Consider the following 23,189-nt stretch of genomic DNA (forward strand, 5'->3'; position numbering starts at 1 on the left):
CACGTTCACCTCTTAAGTCTGCTCCGTGAGTGTCGGCTTAGTGTACACTCCAGGGCATCTCCTGGTGGCATCTGGGAACATCATGGTTGCCCAGGTGGCCAATCAGACTTGGCGAAAGAAAACATCTTGCCCACTCCTGATCCAGGTATATAGTGTATCTGGGCACAAAGATTTAGATTTCGTTTACATAATGGAATACTACTTGGTCATAAAAAAAGAAGGAAGGTCACTATTTGTAGCAGCATGGATGAACCTGGCGAGTATTATGCTCAGTGAAATAAGCCAGTCTGAGAAAGATATATATCATATGGTATAACTTGATGTGATATCTGATGAACAAAACAAACAAACTAGATGACATCAGCATAATGGTGCGGTAGGAAGCGATACCGATAAATCTCCCCCAAAACTCAACAAGATCTTCAACCAGAAACAGAAAAACCTATCCTTGGAGCCTCCAAATGTTTCGCAATACACCCGAAGGTATGGTCAAGCAAAAAATTGGCTAAATATATAATCAAACCCCGAAGGAAATAGGGAGTAAGAAATGCTCCGCTTTCCTCACTAACTTTAACAGGGCGGCTTTCACTGGGAACTGAGAATATAGAAACTGAGGCAGGTAAAGGGGGTGAATAGATCCAGGCCGTGGCACAAACGGCCAAACCAGGCTGTAACACGGAGATCCAAGCCGAGGAAAAACTGTGCCTGTGGCAACCCGGGCAATACAAGTTAAGACTTGCGCCAAACCCAGACAAAGAAAGACAAGCAGGGCAGCCATTTTCCCCAATCTCCTGGTCGGCACGCGCAGATAGTGGGTGAGAGATTCCTTCCAAAGCCCCGGGAGTAGGCTCCCGTGTTATCCCACAGAGGGGCAGAGTCAGGGGCCTTTGTGTGGGCTGAAAGAGGAATCTCCAGGCCGCCCCAGCGACCTGAGGGAGCCGCGCACGGGGAGGGAGCGAGAGCCAATTCCAATGCTGCAACTTTTCCATGCAGGAGGGGTTTCACTCAGAGGGTGAGGCGGCTGGCCTGATATCCTGGTCGGCGCGCATGGAGAGAGGGCAAGAGATTCCTCCCAGCACCTCAGGAGTGGGAGCCTGTGTTATCCCACAGAGGGGCAGAGTCAGCGGCCTTTGTGTGGGCTGAAAGCAGAATCTCCGGGCTGCCCCAGTGCCCTGAGGGAGCTGCGCACGGGGAGGGAGCGAGAGCCAATTCCAATGCTGCAACTTTTCCATGCAGGAGGGATTTCACTCAGAGGGTGAGACTTCTGACCTGATATCCTGGTCTGCATGTGCAGATAGTGAGCGAGAGTTTCCTCCAAGCGCCCCAGGAATGGGTGCCCACCCGTGTTACCAGACAGAGTGGCAGAGCCAGAGGTCTTTGAGTGGGTGGAAGCCCCGCCTGATTATGCTAGCAGCTCTGACTGACTGAGCCTCACCCAGAGCCCTGTGCTGAGTGGGAATAGAGTGGGGAGTGGCCAGCTCTTTGAGCCTCTAACTATCCAGGCAGGGGCAGCAGCAACCCCATAGCTGGATTATCAGGCTACTAATTGAGGAAGGAAAGACTAGGAGAAAGGCTCCAGGAACACGGACTCTCTCACTGTTGGAGCCTATAAATGCTAATGAGCCTCGACTGCCAACGAGACTAAAGCACAATACATGACATCGCCATAGAGACTTATCAACTGCAAACCTCTACCTGAGTGTGCCAAAGGGGCAGAACCCGGGGTACAGAGTCACCGACCAGGAAGAGGGAGAGAAAAGAAAAAGCAAGAAGACAACCTCTCAAAATCAAGAATAATCTGCAGACTTTATAACCTATCCCATTTTATTATATTTGTTCATTTGTTTCTCTTATCTTCATTGTGGATTTTTTTTTTCCTCCTCCAATTTGGTCATTTAACTCTCTGCCAGTCTTACTCTCTCCTCTCCTTGAACTACACTACCCATAAGTGTTACATCTCCCATTATCTTTTCTTTCCTCTTCCTTTCTCTCTATGAGGGTTGCACTCCAAAACCCTTAACTCTCTCTCTCTCTCTCTCTCTCTCTCTCTCTCCTCTTTTTTCTTTTTTCTTCTTTTAGTGGCTCCCTCTTTTTTCTCTCTCTCTCTCTTTCTTTTCTCCCTCTATATTAGTTTCTTCCTTTCTCCTTTACGTCTCCTCTCATTCAAACCTCAATAACAAACAAATTATCTTATCTGGGACTCAAACTTAGGTTTGTAGCATTTTGGGTTTTTTTTACTTCACCTTTTTAACTCACTAGCAGTGCTCCCATCCCTGGCTCTCCATTTTATCTAGTGCCTGTTCCACTAAATACAATAGTAATTTTTTAATTTGTCACCCCATTTTCCTATTTCCCTCTTAATCCTCTCATCATAACTCTTAGTAAACCAACACCTATAAACAAATCATTTTATTCTTGACCCAAATTTTTTTCTTATTTGCTTTTTGTGGGTCCATACCCCCCCTTTTTTTGCCCCTTTATTACTTCTCCCCAATTCAGGCCCTCCAGTACAGGCATTGTTTGTTCTATTTAGTACAATATAATTCACAATTCACCACAAGATTTCTCAAGAGAGAGGGGAGAGGAGAGGAGAGAAAAAAAGGAGGGGGGAATAATTTTCTTTTTTTTAAATTTTTTATTTTATTTTATTTATTTTTCTTTATTTAATTATTTTTAAAAAAAACTCTTTTCAATTCTTTATTTTTATTTTTTTAACTTTTTATTCTTTATTAAATCTCATTAATACTGTCAACAAAACCACCCTCAGATGCCATTAAGGAAGAGAATATTGAATATCATGGATACAAAAGAAAGAGAGGTAACACAGATAGATGAGGAAAAATCTATGGAGAAAAAATTTAATATATTGGAAACCTTGGAGTTAAATGACAGAGAATTTAAAATAAAAATCCTAAAAATACTCAGAGATATACAAGAAAACACAGAAAGGCAATTTAGGGAGCTTAGAAAACAACTCAATGAACACAAAGAATACATTTCCAAGAAAATTGAAACTATAAAAACAAATCAAACAGAGATAAAAAACTCAATTCACAAGCTGAAAAACGAGGTAACAAGCTTAGCTAATAGAACAGGCCAGATAGAAGGTAGAATTTGTGAAATAGAAGACAAGCAACTTGAGGCACAACAGATAGAAGAAGAAAGAGACTCAAAAATAAAAAAAAAAATGAGATAGCCCTACAGGAATTATCTGACTCCATCAAAAAGAATACCATAAGAATAATAGGTATATCAGAGGGAGAAGAGAGAGAAAATGGAATGGAGAACATACTCAAACAAATAATAGATGAGAACTTCCCAAGCTGTGGAAAGAACTAAAGCCTCAAATTCAAGAAGCAAACAGAACTCCGAGTTTTCTTAACCCCAACAAACCTACTCCAAGGCACATCATAATGAAATTGGCGCAAAACAATGGCAAAAAAAAATTCTCAAGGCAGTCAGGGAAAAGAAGAATACAACATATAAAGGAAGGCCCATTAGATTATCATCTGATTTCTCAGCAGAAACTCTACAAGCTAGAAGAGAGTGGACCCCAATATTTAAAGTCCTGAAAGAGAGGAACTTTCAGCCATGAATACTATACCCATCAAAGCTATCCTTCAAATATGAAGGAGAAATAAAAACATTCACAGATACAGAAAAGATGAGGGAATTTATCATCAGAAAACCCCCACTCCAGGAATTACTAAAGGGGATTCTCCAATCAGATAAAAAGAACAAAAAAAAACAAAGCCACAAGTAAAAGCTCCAAGAAGAACACAATAAAACCAAATTTAAACTGTCACAACAACAAAAAGAAAGGGGGAGGAGAGGATGGAGATTAACAGTAGCAAAAGGACAATGGAATGCAAAAGTACTCACAAAATAGTGCACTACAATGACCAGGGTAGGAACCCTTTTCATTACTTAAAGGTAACCACCATTGAAAAAACCACCACAGAAGCACATGATTTAAAAAAGCACATGATTTAAAAAAGCAACAGAGGAAAGATGTATGGAATACAACCAAATAAAAACAAAAGATAGAAAGATGAAAGAGAAGGATCAAACAAGACACAAAACTAACAGAAAGCAATCTATAAAATGGCAATAGGGAACTCACAAGTGTCAATAATTACACTAAATGTAAACAGATTAAACTTACCAATAAAAAGGCATAGAGTAGCAGAATGGATTAAAAAAGAAAATCCAACTGTATTCTGCCTACAGGAAACTCATCTAAGTAACAAGGATAAAAACAAATTTAAAGTGAAAGGCTGGAAAACAATACTCCAAGCAAATAACATCCAAAAAAAAGCAGGCGTAGCAATACTCATATCTGATAATGCTGACTACAAGACAGCAAAAGTACTCAGTGACAAAAATGGCCATTTCATAATGGCTAAGGGGACACTGAATCAAGAAGACATAACAATTCTTAGTATATATGCACCAAACCAAGGAGCACCAAAATATATAAGACAGCTACTTATTGACCTTAAAACAAAAACTGACAAAAATGCAATCATACTTGGAGACCTCAATACACCGCTGATGGCTCTAGATCGGTCATCCAAACAGAGAATCAACAAAGATATAATGGCTGTAACCAAAACACTAGAGCACCTGGATATGATAGACATCTACAGGACATTTCATCCCAAAGTGACTGAGTATACATTTTTCTCCAGTGTACATGGATCATTCTCAAGAATTGACCATATGTTGGGCCACAAAAACAACATCAGCAAATTCAGAAAAATTGAAGTTGTACCAAGCATATTTTCTGATCATAAAGCCTTGAAACTAGAATTCAACTGCAAAAAAGAGGAAAAAAATCCCACAAAAATGTGGAAACTAAACAACATACTTTTAAAAAATGAATGGGTCAAAGAAGAAATAAGTGCAGAGATCAAAAGATATATACAGACTAATGAAAATGACAATACGACATATCAGAATCTATGGGATGCAGCAAAAGCAGTGATAAGAGGGAAGTTCATATCACTTCAGGCATATACGAACAAACAAGAGAGAGCCCAAGTGAACCACTTAACTTCCCACCTTAAGGAACTAGAAAAAGAAGAACAAAGACAACCCAAAACCAGCTGAAGAAAGGAGATAATAAAATTCAGAGCAGAAATAAATGAACTAGAGAACAGAAAAACTATAAAAAAAATTAATAGAACAAGGAGCTGGTTCTTTGAAAAGACCAACAAAATTGACAAACCCTTGGCAAGACTTACCAAGGAAAAAAGAGAAAGAACTCATATAAACAAAATCCAAAATGAAAGAGGAGAAATCACCACAGACACCGTAGATATACAAAGAATTATTGTAGAATACTATGGAAAACTTTATGCCAATAAATTCAACAATCTAGAAGAAATGGATAAATTCCTAGAACAATACAACCTTCCTAGACTGAGTCAAGAAGAAGCAGAAAGCCTAAACAGACCTATTAGTAGAGAAGAAATAGAAAAAACCATTAAAAACCTCCCCAAAAATAAAAGTCCAGGCCCTGACGGCTATACCAGCGAATTTTATCAAACAATCAAAGAAGACTTGATTCCTATTCTACTCAAAGTCTTCCAAAAAATTGAAGAAGAAGCAATACTTCCAAACACATTTTATGAGGCCAACATAACCCTCATACCAAAACCAGGCAAGGATGGCACAAAAAAAGAAAACTACAGACCAATATCTCTAATGAATACAGATGCTAAAATACTAAACAAAATACTAGCAAATAGAATACAACAACATATTAAAAAAATAATACATCATGATCAAGTGGGATTCATCCCAGAATCTAAAGGATGGTTCAACATACGTAAAACGGTTAACGTAATACACCATATCAACAAAACAAAGAACAAAAACCACATGATCTTATCAATAGATGCAGAAAAGGCTATTGATAAAATACAACACAATTTTATGTTTAAGACTCTCAACAAAATAGGTATAGAAGGAAAATATCTCAACATGATAAAAGCCATATATAATAAACCATCAGCTAACATCATATTAAATGGCACAAAACTGAAGGCTTTCACCCTTAAATCAGGAACAAGACAGAATTGTCCAATCTCTCCACTCTTATTTAATGTGGTACTAGAGGTTCTAGCCAGAGCAATCAGACAAGACAAAGAAATAAAAGGCATCCATATCGGAAAAGAAGAAGTAAAGGTATCACTTTTTGCAGATGATATGATCCTATACATCGAAAACCCCAAAGAATCCACAAAAAGACTACTAGAAACAATAAGCCAATACAGTAAAATCGCAGGATACAAAATTAACATACAGACGTCAATAGCCTTTCTATATGCCAACAATGAAACATTTGATAACAAACTCAAAACAATAATCCCCTTCACAATTGCAACAAAAAAAAAATAAAATACCTAGGAATAAACATAACAAAGAATGTAAAGGACTTATATAATGAAAACTATAAGACATTGTTAAGGGAAATCGAAAAAGATATAATGAGATGGAAGAATATTCCTTTTTCTTGGCTAGGAAGAATAAATATAATCAAGATGGCCATATTACCCAAAGCAATATACAAATTTAATGCAATTCCCATCAAAATTCCAATGACATTTTTTAAAGAAATGGAGCAAAAAATCGTCAGATTTATATGGAACTATAAAAAACCCCGAATAGCCAAAGCAATCCTAAAGAAAAAGAATGAAGCTGGGGGCATTACAATACCTGACTTCAAACTATATTATAGGGCCACGACAATCAAAACAGCATGGTATTGGCAGAAAATTAGACACTCAGACCAATGGAACAGAATAGAAAACCCAGAAATAAAACCACATATATATAGTCAAATAATTTTTGATAAAGGGGCCAACAACACACAATGGAGAAAAGAAAGCCTCTGCTGGGAAAACTGGAAAACCACATGCAAAAGAATGAAACTGGACTACAGTTTGTCCCCCTGTACTAAAATTAACTCAAAATGGATCAAAGATCTAAACATAAGACCTGAAACAATTAAGTACATAGAAGAAGACATAGGTACTCAACTCATGGACCTGGGCTTTAAAGAGCATTTTATGAATTTGACTCCACAGCAAGAGAAGTGAAGGCAAAAATTAATGAATGGGACTACATCAGACTAAGAAGTTTTTGCTCAGCAAGAGAAACTGATTACAAAATAAACAGAAAGCCAACTAAATGGGAAATGATATTTTCAAACAACAGCTCAGATAAGGGCCTAATATCCAAAATATACAAACAACTCATAAAACTCAACAACAAACAAACAAACAATCCAATAAAAAAATGGGAAGAGGACATGAACAGACACTTCTCCCAGGAAGAAATACAAATGGCTAACAGATATATGAAAAGGTGCTCATCTTCTTTAGCTATTAGAGAAATGCAAATCAAAACTGCAATGAGATACCACCTTACACCTGTTAGATTAGCTATTATTAACAAGACAGGTAATAGCAAATGTTGGAGAGGCTGTGGAGAAAAAGGAACCCTCATCCACTGTTGGTGGGAATGTAAAGTAGTACAACCATTATGGAAGAAAGTATGGTGGTTCCTCAAAAAACTGAAAATAGAACTACCTTATGACCCAGCAATCCCTCTACTGGGTATATACCCCAATAACTCAGAAACATTGACTGGTAAAGACACATGCAGCCCCATGTTCATTGCAGCAGTGGTCACAGTGGCCAAGACATGGAAACAACCTAAAAGCCCATGAACAGATGACTGGATAAAGAAGATGTGGCACATATACACTATGGAATACTACTCAGCCATAAGAAATGATGACATCAGATCATTTACAGCAAAATGGTGGGATCTTGATAACATTATACGAAGTGAAATAAGTAAATCAGAAAAAACCAGGAACTGCATTATTCCATACATAGGTGGGACATAAAAGTGAAACTAAGAGACATTGATAAGAGTGTGGTGGTTACGGGGGGAGGAGGGAGAGGGAAAAGGAAAGGGGGAGGGGGAGGGGCACAAAGAAAACAAGATAGAAGGTGACAGAGGACAATATGACTTTGGGTGATGGGTATGCAACATAATTGAATGACAAGATAACCTGGACATGTTATCTTTGAATATATGTATCCTGATTTATTGATGTCACCCCATTAAAAAAATAAAATTATAAAAAACAAACAAACAAACTACTAAAATAGAAACAGACTCACCGATACAGAGAACAGAATGACAGATGTTGGGAGGGGAGATTGGAGGGCTCCGTGAAAACAGTAAAGGGATTAAGCAATAAATAAATAAAAACCTCACAGACACAAACAACATTATGATGATTACCAGAGGGAAAGGGGTGGGGGTAGAAGAGGGTAAAGGGGGGACATATGGGGATGGAAGGAGACTTGACTTTGTGTGGTAAATATACAATAAAGTATATAGATAATTTTTTATAAAATTGTACATCTTAAACCAATATAACTTTATTAACCAATGTTAACCCAATAAATTCAATAAAAACTTAAAAAAAAATATTGTACAAATAAAGGCCTTTGCTGGTCACAGGCAGCCACCATGGATTATAAAGGCTGGGCCATGAGAGGAGACCCCCTTGGCCCTGAACCACATGAGTCTGGAGGACACGAGAGAGGGGGATATGAAGGTCGATCCCCCTGCGTGAATGGGGCACTCACATAGCCATAAGAATCGGCCCTCGCCCCTGAGTGTCTTATGCATAGGGAGCCTTTTCTGGACAGGCTTTGTGCCTGCAGGGACCTCCGTTCTCAGCCTTCCCACATTCCTGAGTCTGGCTTTCATGCATCAGCTCAGGTCTGTGGGAGCATAAGCAGCCGGTTAGAAGACGGGCTATGAAGCAAGAAGAATATAAATTGGGTGACTCTTCCTCCAAGTCACATTGCTCTCTACACAGTGAAATTGAGCACTGTGTGTAAGAATAAATGAAAAAAATATGCTCATCATTTATAGTTTTAATTATTCTTTGCTTAAAACAACATTAAATAGCAAATACTGTGAGGGGCTGAGAGAGAGAGAGAGAGAAGAGAAAAGCTTTGTTTTAGGACTTGAATCCTACTGGTCCCCCAACTCCCAGCATGAACCAGGAACTCTAATTTTCATTCTGCATTGAGTCCTGCACATTGTGCAGTTGGAAAGAAAATCAAATACTAGTGAGAAAGAGGTTGAAGAGAAAATGAGAGAACAGCATAAATTCATTGTGTAAAATTCTTGCAAAAAGATGGGACGTAGGAGGCGACAGGTTTAAGGCAGCAGTAGACTGAGCTTTGCACATGCCCCACGACTGAAAGACTGAGCCAGGGACTGGGTTGAGAGGGGTTCCTATGGAAATCACTCAGAAAGTAAAATTCCAACACATAAAATAATGGGGCAGTTAATTATCTTTTAGAAAACTAAGACGATGTAGCTTGTTGATTGGAAGACTAAAGAAGAACATGCTGTCTTCTAAAGAGTTGAATGCTTCCATTCACAAGAGAAATGATATTAAAAGACTTATTTACTTATATTTACTTATCCTTCTTTAAGTGGGAAATGTTTCACAAAATTAAAAATAGCTTAAAATAAAACAATTAGAAATGCAAACGGAATGGAGAGAACCTGGAAGGAACTTAGGGATTACACCTTACAAGGCATTTAGATAGACTAATTACTTATTAGCTTACTCTATATAAATTAGATAGAAGGAACAGTCCCAAGAGTCAGATTCATTAATTACTAAAATTAGACATTATCAAATGAAGCAAAATTTGTTTTAATCCAGATAGTCTCTGAGGGAATAGCTATATTTGCATCTGCCTGGATTTCTTTTTGCACAAGGCCATCAAATTGAGTCTTCAGGCCATTATTAATTGTGTTTACTAGATATTGCTCCTTGTTTCTGTTACTAACTGATTGATATTAATTCGATTATAGTTTTTGGAGGGGCATCTGTTGTCTCATTATGTCACTGGCCATGTTATAAAGACCCTTTTAATGGGTTCTTTGAGGTTTTCCTGATAAAATATAATAAATCAGAAGTTTCTATATTTTCATTGTACAATAACATATCTCCATTTTGCAGTTTATTCAAATTGGAGACTCTTTAACTTTTATTTGAGACTCAAATTACTGTAGAGAGACAGGGACCTGGGAATGTGCAAGTCATAAAGCATGCTAGATGCATGTAGACACCATTCTTTAAGATAATGTGAAACATTCTTTAAGATAAATTGAAGTGAACAGTGTCTTCTTGATGTTTACTAATCTATGCTGAAATATGTATGTTTCTTAAATGTGGGTTCTGTTGGGCTAATATTTATCTGTTTCAGTTACTGGACTCTAGGGGCAAAGATAAATGACCTGTAAACTTTGCCTATTTTTACTGTTGTAGGAAACACACACACACACACACACACACACACACACACACACACACACACACACAGAATCCAGGCACCACAAACATGATCAACCAACTTATAATTTTGATAGTTTCTATGATTATATATTTGTAAAGTATGTGGGTGTAAAAGACAGTAAAAATGTGTTCAAGACCACGTCATAAGCAGGAAATGTTATTCTTCCAGAATATTGATGAAAACTCTCTGGTGGCAAAGGTGGATAATAAAAATATCTCTCAACCCCCACCCATTTGTGCGACTCTTTGATTAATAATGGGACAGGCTCGGGGGCAGCCTTCCTCCATCTTTTCTGTGTTTTCTGCAATTTATCCAGAGCGGGCTTAGGAGTTATATTTACACACACACATCTGTTATCACAGCGGAGCTACTGCTGATGTTACTGCCAATCAGTCACCTCCTCCGGCTTCAGGACCAACCTATCCATGCTTTCAGTAAGAGCTCTGCAGGGCTCTCCATGCTCTACACAGATGGGGATAAAACATGCTTCTCTCTGCATAGAACTTATGTTAGAGTAGACGGGCACAGTATATACAGTAAATAAGTAAATGCTTGATATACATAAATGCTATAAGATGTTCAGATTGGTGGCTTTAGGTTTTAAAAAATATCTTACTCCATGTGGTGGCTAATATGGGCCTTTTTCTCTACTCTCTGCCACTTTCTATCTTATGAACAGCATTTTAAAGAGAAAAGAAACTAGCTGTCTAACATAAAGGACTACCTTCTCCTCCACTGGAATGGACTAGGAATCCCATAAATAATCATTCCATAAGGGACTGAATTTTTCTCCTGTTACCTTAGGGATGGTAAACTAATGCTCTCAATGCTGGTTTCATAACAACTGTGCTAACACATAATTCAAAGTCCAAGGAATAAAAGTGTATCTCTTTTTATAAACTGTAAAGATACTGCCAGTTATATTTCACAATGTTTAAGTTCTCTACCCAGATACTGTAATAGCATGTGGGAGTGCAGAGATAGGTTTTAGTTTGACTCTTATGTATTTTTTAATCACAAAGCTTAAAGTTTAATTAGAACTGGCTATTAGAGTATTAGAGAAGAACCCAGTCACTTACCAGGGGACACAGTCCCCTTTCGGATGCTTGGCGAAATAATTTTGCCAGACCAAAGACCATAGAGTGTTTTAAATATTAGCCAGGAAGATATCTGGTGTTATATCAAAATCTGGACCCAGATTCTTGATCCAAAATCCTAATTAAACCAACTGATTTTGATTTTAGATTAATACAATATATACCAATCTCCTCACTAGTATAGTACTTCAGATGGCCCATGTGAAAGCTTTCTGAACTCTGCTCTCTCTATCTAACCACTGGCCAGCGTAACAACTATGTCAGAAAGGGCAAAACAACTGACTCTTGAGAAAGCAGACAAGGGTCCACCCCTATGAACAATTTTTATGGGGATTTGTAGGGACTTTTTTATTAACAAATCAGAGGAAGTGCTTGGTCATGCTAATCAAGTTACAAGGAAATTAAAATTTTAATCATCGTATGTTCAAAAGTCAGGAGGTACCTTGATCAATCTCTCAGCAAGGGAACAGCCTTGTTCAACGTTGATGATTAGTAATATGGGGCTCACCTTCACTGAGATGTAAAGGCCTAGGCAGAGGTGAATCTACAAGTCACTGACCATACACAGTATCACACCAACAAGTGTTAACACCAAACTAAAGAGGCTAACACAGACGAAAGATCAGTAACTAATTCCTTGGTCAACTCTGTAAGCCTTGTGATTAGACTGAATCCACTTCACTACTAGGGGGAAATTATCCAGTTTAATTAAATATATTTGCATAGGAAACTAGTAGCAAATGCTAAGAGTGGCACATGAAGGTAAATAACACAGAAAAAGAGAATATTGTATCTCTAATTCAGATTTCTAGTTCCCTTCACCATCCTTGTCCATGAGGCAACCACTACTTTAGGTACAACACTCACAAGAATACATGTTCACATATTAGTACACCATCACAACCACCAATAATGGCACATCAAATAGACTTTTCCAAAATCATGTTTTACTCATTATAACATGAAGATGGTAATATATTTGAGGATTGTTCTTTCTATCCATATTCTATCTCAACATTTGGATCTCACCTTTTTAAGAGCTGCAAAGTATTCTCTTGCTCGAGTTCAAGATTTTTTTATTAATCAGTCCACTAATCCATAAGTAATGAACACTCAGATAATTTGTAGAAATATGCTACTATAAACAGGGCTGCAATTCACTTTCAGGTTTAATATATAGCACATTTGTTAGAGAGTTGAACTAAGATACGTATTTGGAAGAGAAAATATGGGAGAGCCTTTCAAAATTTGACAGGAATTACTAAATTGCTTATGAAGTACAATTTACTGTCTTAAAATATTATGACATTGAATGTTAGTGATTTCTTATCCAACCCAGGGTATTGCCAACATTTGTAACTTTGCCCGTGGTAAATCGGCATGATATTCTTTCCTCTTTATTTTGCTTACAAGTGATATAGACATCTGTTAAGTATTTAAAAGCCATTGGAAAGCACTTTAACTTTTGGCTGTGGAGGACTAATTTATGTAGGAGAAACTTTAGAAAAGCTAGGGAAAAGTATTTAAAATAGATATGCTTCGAGGCATCAGAGATCTACCAAGATACTGAGAATCTGAGCAATGAAGATGCTGATAAGAAGAGACGTGAGCCAAACATTTTTTTGACTTGTAGTCACATGGATGAGCGCACCCAACATGTAAATCCATACTATTTAATCACATTTAAAACTTGAACAATTTCATACAAGTTTATTTTGTAATTGTACTTCTGTTAATGGGGTATATATCATCCTTTATAAAAAAAATTTTTGTCCTTGGCTAATGGAATTGAAAAGTCACTGACACATCACAGTATCATTAGTCACTAGGTGCTTGCCAGTTCATTGCCTTATTGATGAAATCACCTTAGGACAAGGTCTCCATAACTATATCTCATTGGACACCTACAGAGGAAGCGTGCCTTGTTCCAAACTCCAATATATGGCAGATTGTTTTATAACACATCTCCTGCCTGCATCTCATTATAGGTAAGTATTCCTTTACAATGAGCCAATTTTACAGCATAGGTTGGCTCATGTTGTGTCACAAGAAATAACTTGCAGCTTGGCAGTGAGCGTTTCCATTCTGCAGTACATTATGTCTTTGCTTATGTTGAAAAGCGAAAAGCTGCCCATGTGTCACCGCCTCCACAATCATGTCTTGATCTATTTGTTCTCCCTCTGTTGTGTTCTGGGAGTCTAAATGGCTTAAGTACCAAAAGCTCTCAAGGTAAAGATCTGAAATATTAACAGGTGACATTACCTCATTATACCAAAGAAACTGCTCTTATCCAATGTCTATAGGTGCTGACATTTCTTTTGTCCAAAAAAATATTAATGTTTGCACAGATGTGTAGGAGATAAGACATTCTATACTTCCAGACTGAGGACCTTCTAACTTTGCATGGGTTATTACAATTTTGCCTGTTAGTTATTGCCTCTCCCCTGAGAAGTAAAGATTAATGATGTTAAAATGACACATTTTAATACAATGAAGTCACTCTTCTTCCTGACTCTACCTCAGATGTTGATGATCTGGCTTTTTTTTTTCAGAAATAGTACAAGTTCATTTGAAGGAGAAAGACAATCTTTAATAACAGGGCAATTATTATTTTAATCAATAGCAGTATTATACTTTAAATTAATCTTCAAAAGTCCCTGAAGCAAAAATTTCAAAAGTCATTAATCAATTAAGCAAAATAACACACAGTCTTTCAAAGCACTCTATGTCCTGAAGGTGGTTCAAACTGTTTCCCGAGAATGAAAACTTAGCATTTTTTTCTTACTTCTATCCAGTTTTCCTTTGCTAATAAGTATAATTGCCCAATATGTAAAAAATAATATGATAATGTAAACATGAACGTTCTAGTGTATTTAAATAACTTTACTTTGATCAGAACTAAATAGTAAATCTGTAAAAACTGGCTTTTTTAATAACAAGAAGGACAAGTTGCTTAAAGAGCCTTGTGTTCTAAAATCACAGAGTAGCAGAAGCTTTGGTATTGGAATCACAGAAAAAGTGAAACATGTCCTTAGTGTCTCAAAGGACCTGGGCCACCGAGTCACTTTGACACAGAGGAGCAGCCTTGATTTCCAACCCAGGAACAAAGAAAGCTTCAGATAGGACTTTTTCAGACACACGGTATATTTACTTTCCAAGAATATAGTGTATCAAGTCTATTTCTCAGCTCTGCTAGTTATGACTATGATACTGCTTTAGAAACTAAAACATTGATAATAGGACACAACCTTTATGCTACTTTCCTTAGTTGTTTTCTCTCATCAGATACTCAATCCCTGCTTTCTCAAAATCCCACTTTAGAATGATTCAGCATAAACCCAAACCCTATAAAAAAATCTATCTTCTTACTAAGATATTCAACCCATACTTTCTCATGGTGTTTTCTCTGCCTTGCTGCAGAATGTTATAAATCTAATCATTTGTTTCACGACCCTTATGTTCCTAGTGGCCTTTAGTGAATGAACTTTGTCAAAGTTCTTGAAGGACGTCTGCAGCTTGCAAACCACTACTAAAACTATAAATGCCAATTATTGAAAAATAAAGGATTTAACAGAAATAAAATGTAAAGAATGTGTATAAATGATAAAAATCAAATTCCCTTACCTTTTGAAACTAATTAAGGATCATTAGATGCTACATAGTAAAGTTGCTAAACATTGAGTTTTTAGTTCTCCCCCCAAATATTTAATGCATGCTTCTTCAATTTTTCTGTTTCTTCTCTATGGCTGAGGCTTCCAGGCTGCCTTTGAATTCTTTTCCTTAGCACAACAACGAACCTACTCTTCTCAGAGAGCACATTTCTATTCCCCTTTCCAAGCCCTCTGAAAACTCACATATGTCTGTATTACCCCATTCTTCCAGAACTTCCTTCTTTGCACGAATTAATTCAGTGGATGTGTCCATTGGGAACATTTTCAGGGTCACTAACCAGAAAGTCTGCATCATTCCTTATACAAATAGGGTTTGACCCTGGGAGAAATGACATCATTGCAGTTACTACAGGAAAAGTAGGAAGGTCTGATTTCAGGCCTATGGGATGCAGGACAGGTTGTAAAGCCTTTTCAACGTCCCTTGGAAAGAGCATATGCAAACACGGAGGCAGACTCAGCTGGTCACTCGCTACTGCTGAAGTGTGATGTTTAGGAAGGAAGTAGCCGATGCATCCATTAGAGAAGAATGTAATGGATGCCAAAGAATTTGAACTTGACTTTCAGGCGCGCACACACACACACACACACACACACACACACACACACACACACAAAATTGAACTCTTACCTGCAATATGGAAGAAGATATAAATATATGTACGTTCTGCAATGAGCAGAGCATGACTAATGGATGGCAGTTATAGTTGAATTTCTGTGCAATCTAAGACATATTTTTCTATTAATTAGAACTGTCCAGAAAATAGAACAAGTGCATTAGGCTGAAAACCTCGTATTTCCTAGCAGTAACTACATGGATACTAAATGCCCAGGTCTCAGGAACATCTTAGAAAAGAAATTTCTGTTTTCAACAGAAGATGAAGCTTAACTTTCAATGCTCTGATGTCTTCTGTTGGGGATTCTAGTAAATGCATTAGTGTGAGTGTTGAGATGGACACAATGATGTTCCTTTCACTGAGCAATGAATACACAACAGAGGTATTTTAGAGTTACAAAATAGTGATTGTGAGAACATTCCTGTTGGGCCATCATGGCTGGAAAATAGGAAAAAAGACTTAACATGAGAGATACTTTTGAGAGGTGATATTGCATGCCATGGAAGAGTTCTTACTTTGCAGGTTGACAGAAAATGTATAAGTTATGTTAATTATATCATAATAATATATGATGATAGCTAATCTCTTGTCATCCAATCACAGTGATTAATCTGTCCTATAATATTACCCACACTATTTTGAATGCTGAGATATTTTGCATATATTATCTAGAGTGCACCAACCAACCTGAAGGACAAACATTATCCTATTACATTTGCAGAACTAGCATGAATTATTTTTAATGTTAAATATTAATACAGTTTTCCTCAGGGCTTCTATAAGTCTTAATTCTAACTGCATAGGAGAATTTCTCTAAACAAAGGAATGTTTATTTCTTTTCAATATTGTATAGTCAGTGTTTTAGCTCAAGGCAAATATGTAGTTCCATTTGGAAATGTTAGAAAAAAAAGCTCACAAATTTAAATACCACTACTTGTTAAAAGAAAAAATAGAAACAGAAATAGTACTAGAACACAGGGCTCAAGATATAATGAAGAGGTAAATTGTGATATATTTTCATAATAAAATCTGGTATACAGCCATGAAAATAAATAAATTACCCCTGTATGCAATGGCATGGGTGAATTTTAACAACATAATGTTGACATTATGAACACATAGGGCATGATCTATTTGGATAATGTTTAACAATAGGCTAAATTAAACCATATTGTTTAAGGGGAACATAAAAACGTGGCAAACTATAAAAAAAAGAAAATGACCTCATCAGTATTAGCATTCAGTTCTTCTGGCAAGAGGAAGAATAAATGGTCAAAGAAAGAACAGAGCTGATGCTTTTGATGTTGACTATTTCTATTTCTAACATGGGTGACCACTGGGCACTCACATAGATAATTTGTTAAGATAATTTCATCAGACTATGTATGTATGTTTACTGCTATTTTATGTCCATGTTTTGAATGTCAACTAAAGAGGTTTTTTAGAAAAGAAAATGAAAGGAAACCCAAGAAAATGGAATTCCTTGATTCCAAAGATTTTCTAGAGTTGTTCAATGTTGTAGTGAGTATTGGCAAAGTGAGTTATTTTAGCCAAAATTTCAACTACGAATTCCAGAATTGGATAAATTGATATGGAAGTTTCAAAGATTAAACTAATTGAATATTTCATTAACTAAGCCATCTAAAAGGCAGATTAAAAAGATTAAGCTGCTGGTGTTGAGCTTTTCTAGTTACCTTTCCTCAAATTTATGTGCTTTATCAATGTAACAAATCTGAGAGCCAAAGGTACCATAATGGATCTAATAATGTGTGTATTACTACAAGGGCTTTCGCAATCATTTGCTATTTTTCTACAACAAACATCTTTATGATAATTCTCTAGTAAGCAATACTATATGTAGAGTCTGATTTTTATAAAGAGACAAAGACCAAACTAAACATAGAGAGTGAGTTTCAAGAACAATGAAGGACAAGGACAGATCCCAAAATAGTTAAGGGGTATAATACTCTGTGGATCTATCAATTTATCCACAAGTTAATTAAATAGTTTCCTTTCAGTGGTACCCACAGCTAAAAATATTCACAGCAGTAACATAATTTGCAAACTCTCAACATTCTGAAGTCCTGAAAATGAAAATCTAATACCATTATAAAATGATTAGGGGAAAAGAAAATGCCACTTTAGAATTGTGACTATCCAGCTAATCCAAGTTAGTATACATTATGGAAGTTAAAATGGACATATATGAACAAATATTTATAGAACTATACTATGGAATATTTATAATAGAATTAAATTTTCATAGGTTTATAATTATTTATTTGTATGGTTACATATTTAATATCACTAAACAATAAGATTCATAGAAGCTGGGATTTCTTCTGCCTTGGGCTCTACTGTATTCCAGTGACTAAAGAATGCCTATCACATGCAAGAAAATCTATTCATTTATTCAATTAAATCTGATCCCTCCACTGTACCATTCTCAGGTCATGAACACTGGTTGACTTGCCCTGTAGAAAACTTATTGTTTTAACCAAATGAATGAGCATGTGTGTATCTATCCACAAAAATATAGTAGCTTTCATTTCCCTTCACTATTTACCCTTTTCATGTACTTTTGTTAATATCCAGTAATAGTAAATGAAGATGAATTTTCCTTATGCTACATATTTTTACAACAGCTATCCTGAAAGCTGTATGGCTCAGCTAGGTTTTCACATATTTTAGAAAATTTATCAAACCATTTAAACACACTGGTTTATTCTATTGTATAAATACAGGCCATATTCAGTATTATGAGCCAAAGAAAGATGAATTAACAGGGCTTTGCAAGACATTTCTGGGATGAGAATAGATATCCTCAGAAGAAAGAATTAAGGTTAAAATGCCCTCAATATAACCTAGGACCACTCAGTTATTAGCTTGATATTCCAAAGCCATTTAAACATTTGAGTGGGCAAGTCATCACTGAGTCACTATGATGTATTCAATACTGCTCTAATCATTGTGGCAAATAAGAGCATATCATACAACTCTGAAGACAGTATTTCTAGGCACAGGATCATTAGAGTATGGTGCGTAAGGCAATGCCTACAGATATGAAAATGAGAATGATTCAGGTGAGGAGAACCGGGCAAGTTTTCAAGAAGGAAAATAATAGGACCTCGCTGGGTATTAAAAAGCAGTCAGAGAGGATACTAAAATGATGCTTTAGCTTAAAAATTTACCACGATTACCATTTCCTTCGGGGCTCAGCTTCTTAGATCTTTTGCAAACATTAAAAGTGACTACATTTAAAATTTTTTATTTCAAAACATGAAGCCAGGAAAACCCAGTCCTGACCTTAAATTTGCTTGTTGACTTCCTCTGCCAACAAGTAAACTGAAGCCTCCTCTACTTGGTCGCCTTTCTTTGGTCATATTCTAATTGCCCTTCAGAGTCTCATTAGGCTTCACTGGACCGCTACTGATTTCTCCCAAATGCATCCCACTGGGCCAACGGCTGCTCATATTCCTTGCTAATAGCCTCCCTGGGTCCCTTTCCAGAATCCCCATGCACATCCTATGCAATGCTCACATGGAAGGTTTCTAAACGCCAGGATTACCATTACTCCTCCCATCACTGACAGACCACGGACACTGGAGAAACCAGTATTGTTTTTGCTGATGTCACCTGGCTGTTCCCCAGGCCACCTGCCTCAGTCTCATACATCCCAGGAGATTGCTGGCCATGATGAAAAGAGGAGCCTCCCTACCTGCCATTCAGTCATCAGTCATTCCTAAGCCATCCCTGTTTACATAACCACAAAGTACTAGCAGCTATTTTAAACTCTGCATTTCCTTGTCTCTCCCCAATTCCATCTCCTTTCCGCATCTTTGTATCTACAAGTAATGTATACATCCTGCCACAAAGGCTTACAATGTTTGCCTCCACCCTAAGTTTGAATCAAACTCCTTTTCAAACAATATAATAGTATAAATGTCCACCACTCTGTAAATTCTTTGACACTCTTGACTTGTCAAGAATTAGTGACTTCCTGCCCTGTTATCATATGGAGTCTGGTCACAGTTTAGAGTAATTTATTTGCTTGTGCCCCTGCTCTGTAAGCAGGCGAACTAGACCTTCCGCTTGGCCTCATATGTACTTCAGTGGCTCTAGGAAACAGTACAAATTCAACATTCTTGATGTAAGTTTGATTACAAATTCAATGTACTGATGTGTTTTTTTTGTGTGCGTGTTTTGTTTTTTTTTGTCGCTTCTCTTCTGATTTTAACTTTGCCAGTGGTGAAAACAAGTCTTTACATCTGTTGATGTTATTGTCTAGATATTGAGTTGAAAAGGCCTGATAATAATCTTACATCTATTGTAATATTCTTATTCCTCCTGGGTATCAGTAGGTTTCCATCAAAGATAAACAATGCATGGGAATAAAATTGTGTTCCCTTGTTTGTTAATACGCTTGGTAGGGAATATGAAAATCATCTCTTTCACTTAAAATCCCCCTCCCCAGCTGCCAGAGGAATAGAGAACAAAAATTCCATCAATTTTGTAATTAATGTATTTTGGTCTTTCTTTACTTTTCCCTCTCCATGGAGAGGGAACAGCCTCTACATCCCAAACAGATGTTTTTAAACAGGCATAGGAACCACTTTCCCCATAACTCTCCTCCTGGGTCCTATTCCCTCGTGTCTGAAGCAAAATAATTTCCCAGATTGCTAAGCAAGAATATTAGAAAGGTTGAAGACGGATAATTTTCATAATTTTCATTTTGTTCACATTCCTCCCTCCCATTACTTTTATTTTCTCTTTCTACTTTCAAATTTCCCATGGATATATATCACAAATAAAGACCAGCATAGTTTTTAAACATAATAAGCTACAGATTTAAAGTACTTAGTACCAGCATAACACACGGGTATACTAAAGAGTGTACTAATAGGCTCATGCATATTACTATATTTTCTCTCTTAGGAACTATGCAAAGGATGGCTAACAATAGGATATAACCATAGACTCACTGATGTCCCATTCAATTGATGACCATGTAGAAGCACTGCATTTTCTCCTCCTTACTTCAAGGTTCTTTAATACAAAATACCGCTCTGTGGGTGTGACATGTCATCTTTTTTTTTCCCCCAAAGAAAACACTGAATATCTTATAGGTCTTAACTTATGACAAGAAGAAACTATTTCCCTGCCTACCTAAAGAAATCTTATTGACTCATCTCTCTCTTGCCCATTGGCCAAGTCAAGAAAATTAAATCGCCAGATTTTGTTGTTATTTCTGTTTGGTGACATTTAAACGTCCTGGAATGATACACCATACAGGTTTCCCAAACAGATAGGTGTTGAGGCTTCTGTAATCAGTATTCTGGTTTATTTTTGCCAAGATCATCTACTTACAGAGACTCATTAAAGCATGATGAGTCAGATACGTTCTAGGGTATATGTCAAGTTATTTACACTCTAAACTCTTACCTTTGCTGTTGTGGGCATAAATTTAAAAAGTCTAAAGTAAATTTTTTTTTCTTTTCAAAGAAATAACTTTTAAATCTATTAAAAAGTGATGTTTAGAAAAAATGCATCTGACAAGATCTGCTGCAATCTGTCTACCCAAGAAAATATAACTATGACTTTATTATGGCGAAGGGTCCATTTCAAGCTTTGCTTTGCTTCTGAATTCTTTTCTAGCAGCTAGGAGAATACACAAAGATTCAAATGCTGGCTTCTTTTAAGTGACACTCATATAAAAAAGGATTTGATCAGAGAAAGAAGTACAGATGCTATGGGAAGCCAGGCAATCTGACTTTGTAATGTTCGACAAGGAAACATTTTGCTATAGTGTAAATAATATTATGTGTGCAGACTTTTCACTGTAATGTCAAAGACCATATTCTCTACTTAAAAAAAAATAACAAGTTAAATGCCAAGTCAATATTGAAATTCAAATTCCTTTTTCTACTTAGGCAACTCAAAGATTTGTTTTCCTGTAGTCTATTGAGTTCCTCACACCAGATAGTCACGTTCAGGAAATTCAACGGTTTAATCTTTGGTCAGAGGGTCATAGAATCTTCTGTCTCAACACCACTTTTAATTTAATTGCATTCAGATATGGTTCCAAATTAAGTAAATCTATTAACCCAAATGAGGACAGTGTTCTCAGCACTTGATCAAGCCTCTCAGAGGAGGAGCAACTAATTCAATTAACATCACACTGCTCCTGATATATGACGGCAGGAAGAACCTTCTTTGTGGTGTGATTTTTAAAAACTGTTTTGCTCAAAATATCTTCCTTTTCTTCAACATCCCCAATCTCCACCCCCAACCCAGAAACATCATGATTATCTAAAATCTCCATAAAAAAACTCTTTGGGTTTTGGAGTTTAAAGACTTCCTATGAGGCATTTGTATTAAATTTAACTTAACTGAGTGGCCAAAGAATTGGTCATTGAGATCAGGTTCATGTTCTGATACCAAGTAATCTTAGGAAAGGCATTCAGAATCTCACTATCTTCTTGTATCATTTGAGGTTATATTGAATGATATCTAAGAATGTGTTTAGCTATTGAGCTTTACAATTCCATGAGTTTATGATGAACCTCACAGTGCCTAGGACTATTAGTTAATGCATAGAGATTGCCTCAGTCGTTAGCATCAGGGATTAAATTCTTTGATTAGATCAGCACATGTTAGTCAGTTGCTACTGATGTAGTAGGTGGAAGGATTTAGTGACAGGTGATATTACAGGAAACAATTAGCACCACCAAAGAAATATGCCTTCCAGTCTGGGTCACAAAACAGTTTAGAAGACATAGAACCTTATCATTTTATTGAGTTCTATACCTTAGCAACCTCTCTATATATAAATGTATTTTGATATGAAAATGAGGACAGTATTTATTCTTTTTCACCATAAGAAAGACTGGATCCAAGTAAGTGTTACTTAAATGAGTGTATAATGGGATCAACCAGTCAATTAATATGAAAATTTAGATGTTCATATATGCTAAATGAGAAGCCTAAGAGATAAAGTCACTGGACATTTACCTGCTCAGTCTTTGAAACAGTAAGGCCTTCAAGTAAGGAACTTGTAGGAATATAGGACAATTTCAAAAGGGAGAAATAATTTAGAAAAACTACTTAAAAGAGGTGATTTTCTTTTTCAGCCCTTCTTAGGAAGTTGGCATCAACAAAGTTTGTTTTTTGTTTTTGTTTTTTTAAGTATCCTATGGAAAACAACAGGAGGCAGTTCTCCAGTGCTGGGCAAACCCGGCTCACATGGACAGAAGCTTGTCTCGCAAGCCTGAGCCTGTGTGGTCAGCAGCTGGAGGAACCAAGCTGAACTCCAGAGAACAGCAGAACCAAGATTCATGGAACTCAAGTAACAGCAGTGTCACTATTTGCCATCCAGAACCCCTTAATAATCAAGAT

The sequence above is a fragment of the Saccopteryx leptura genome, chromosome 1 (genome assembly GCF_036850995.1).
Source record: "Saccopteryx leptura isolate mSacLep1 chromosome 1, mSacLep1_pri_phased_curated, whole genome shotgun sequence".
Classification (NCBI taxonomy): Eukaryota; Metazoa; Chordata; class Mammalia; order Chiroptera; family Emballonuridae; genus Saccopteryx; species Saccopteryx leptura.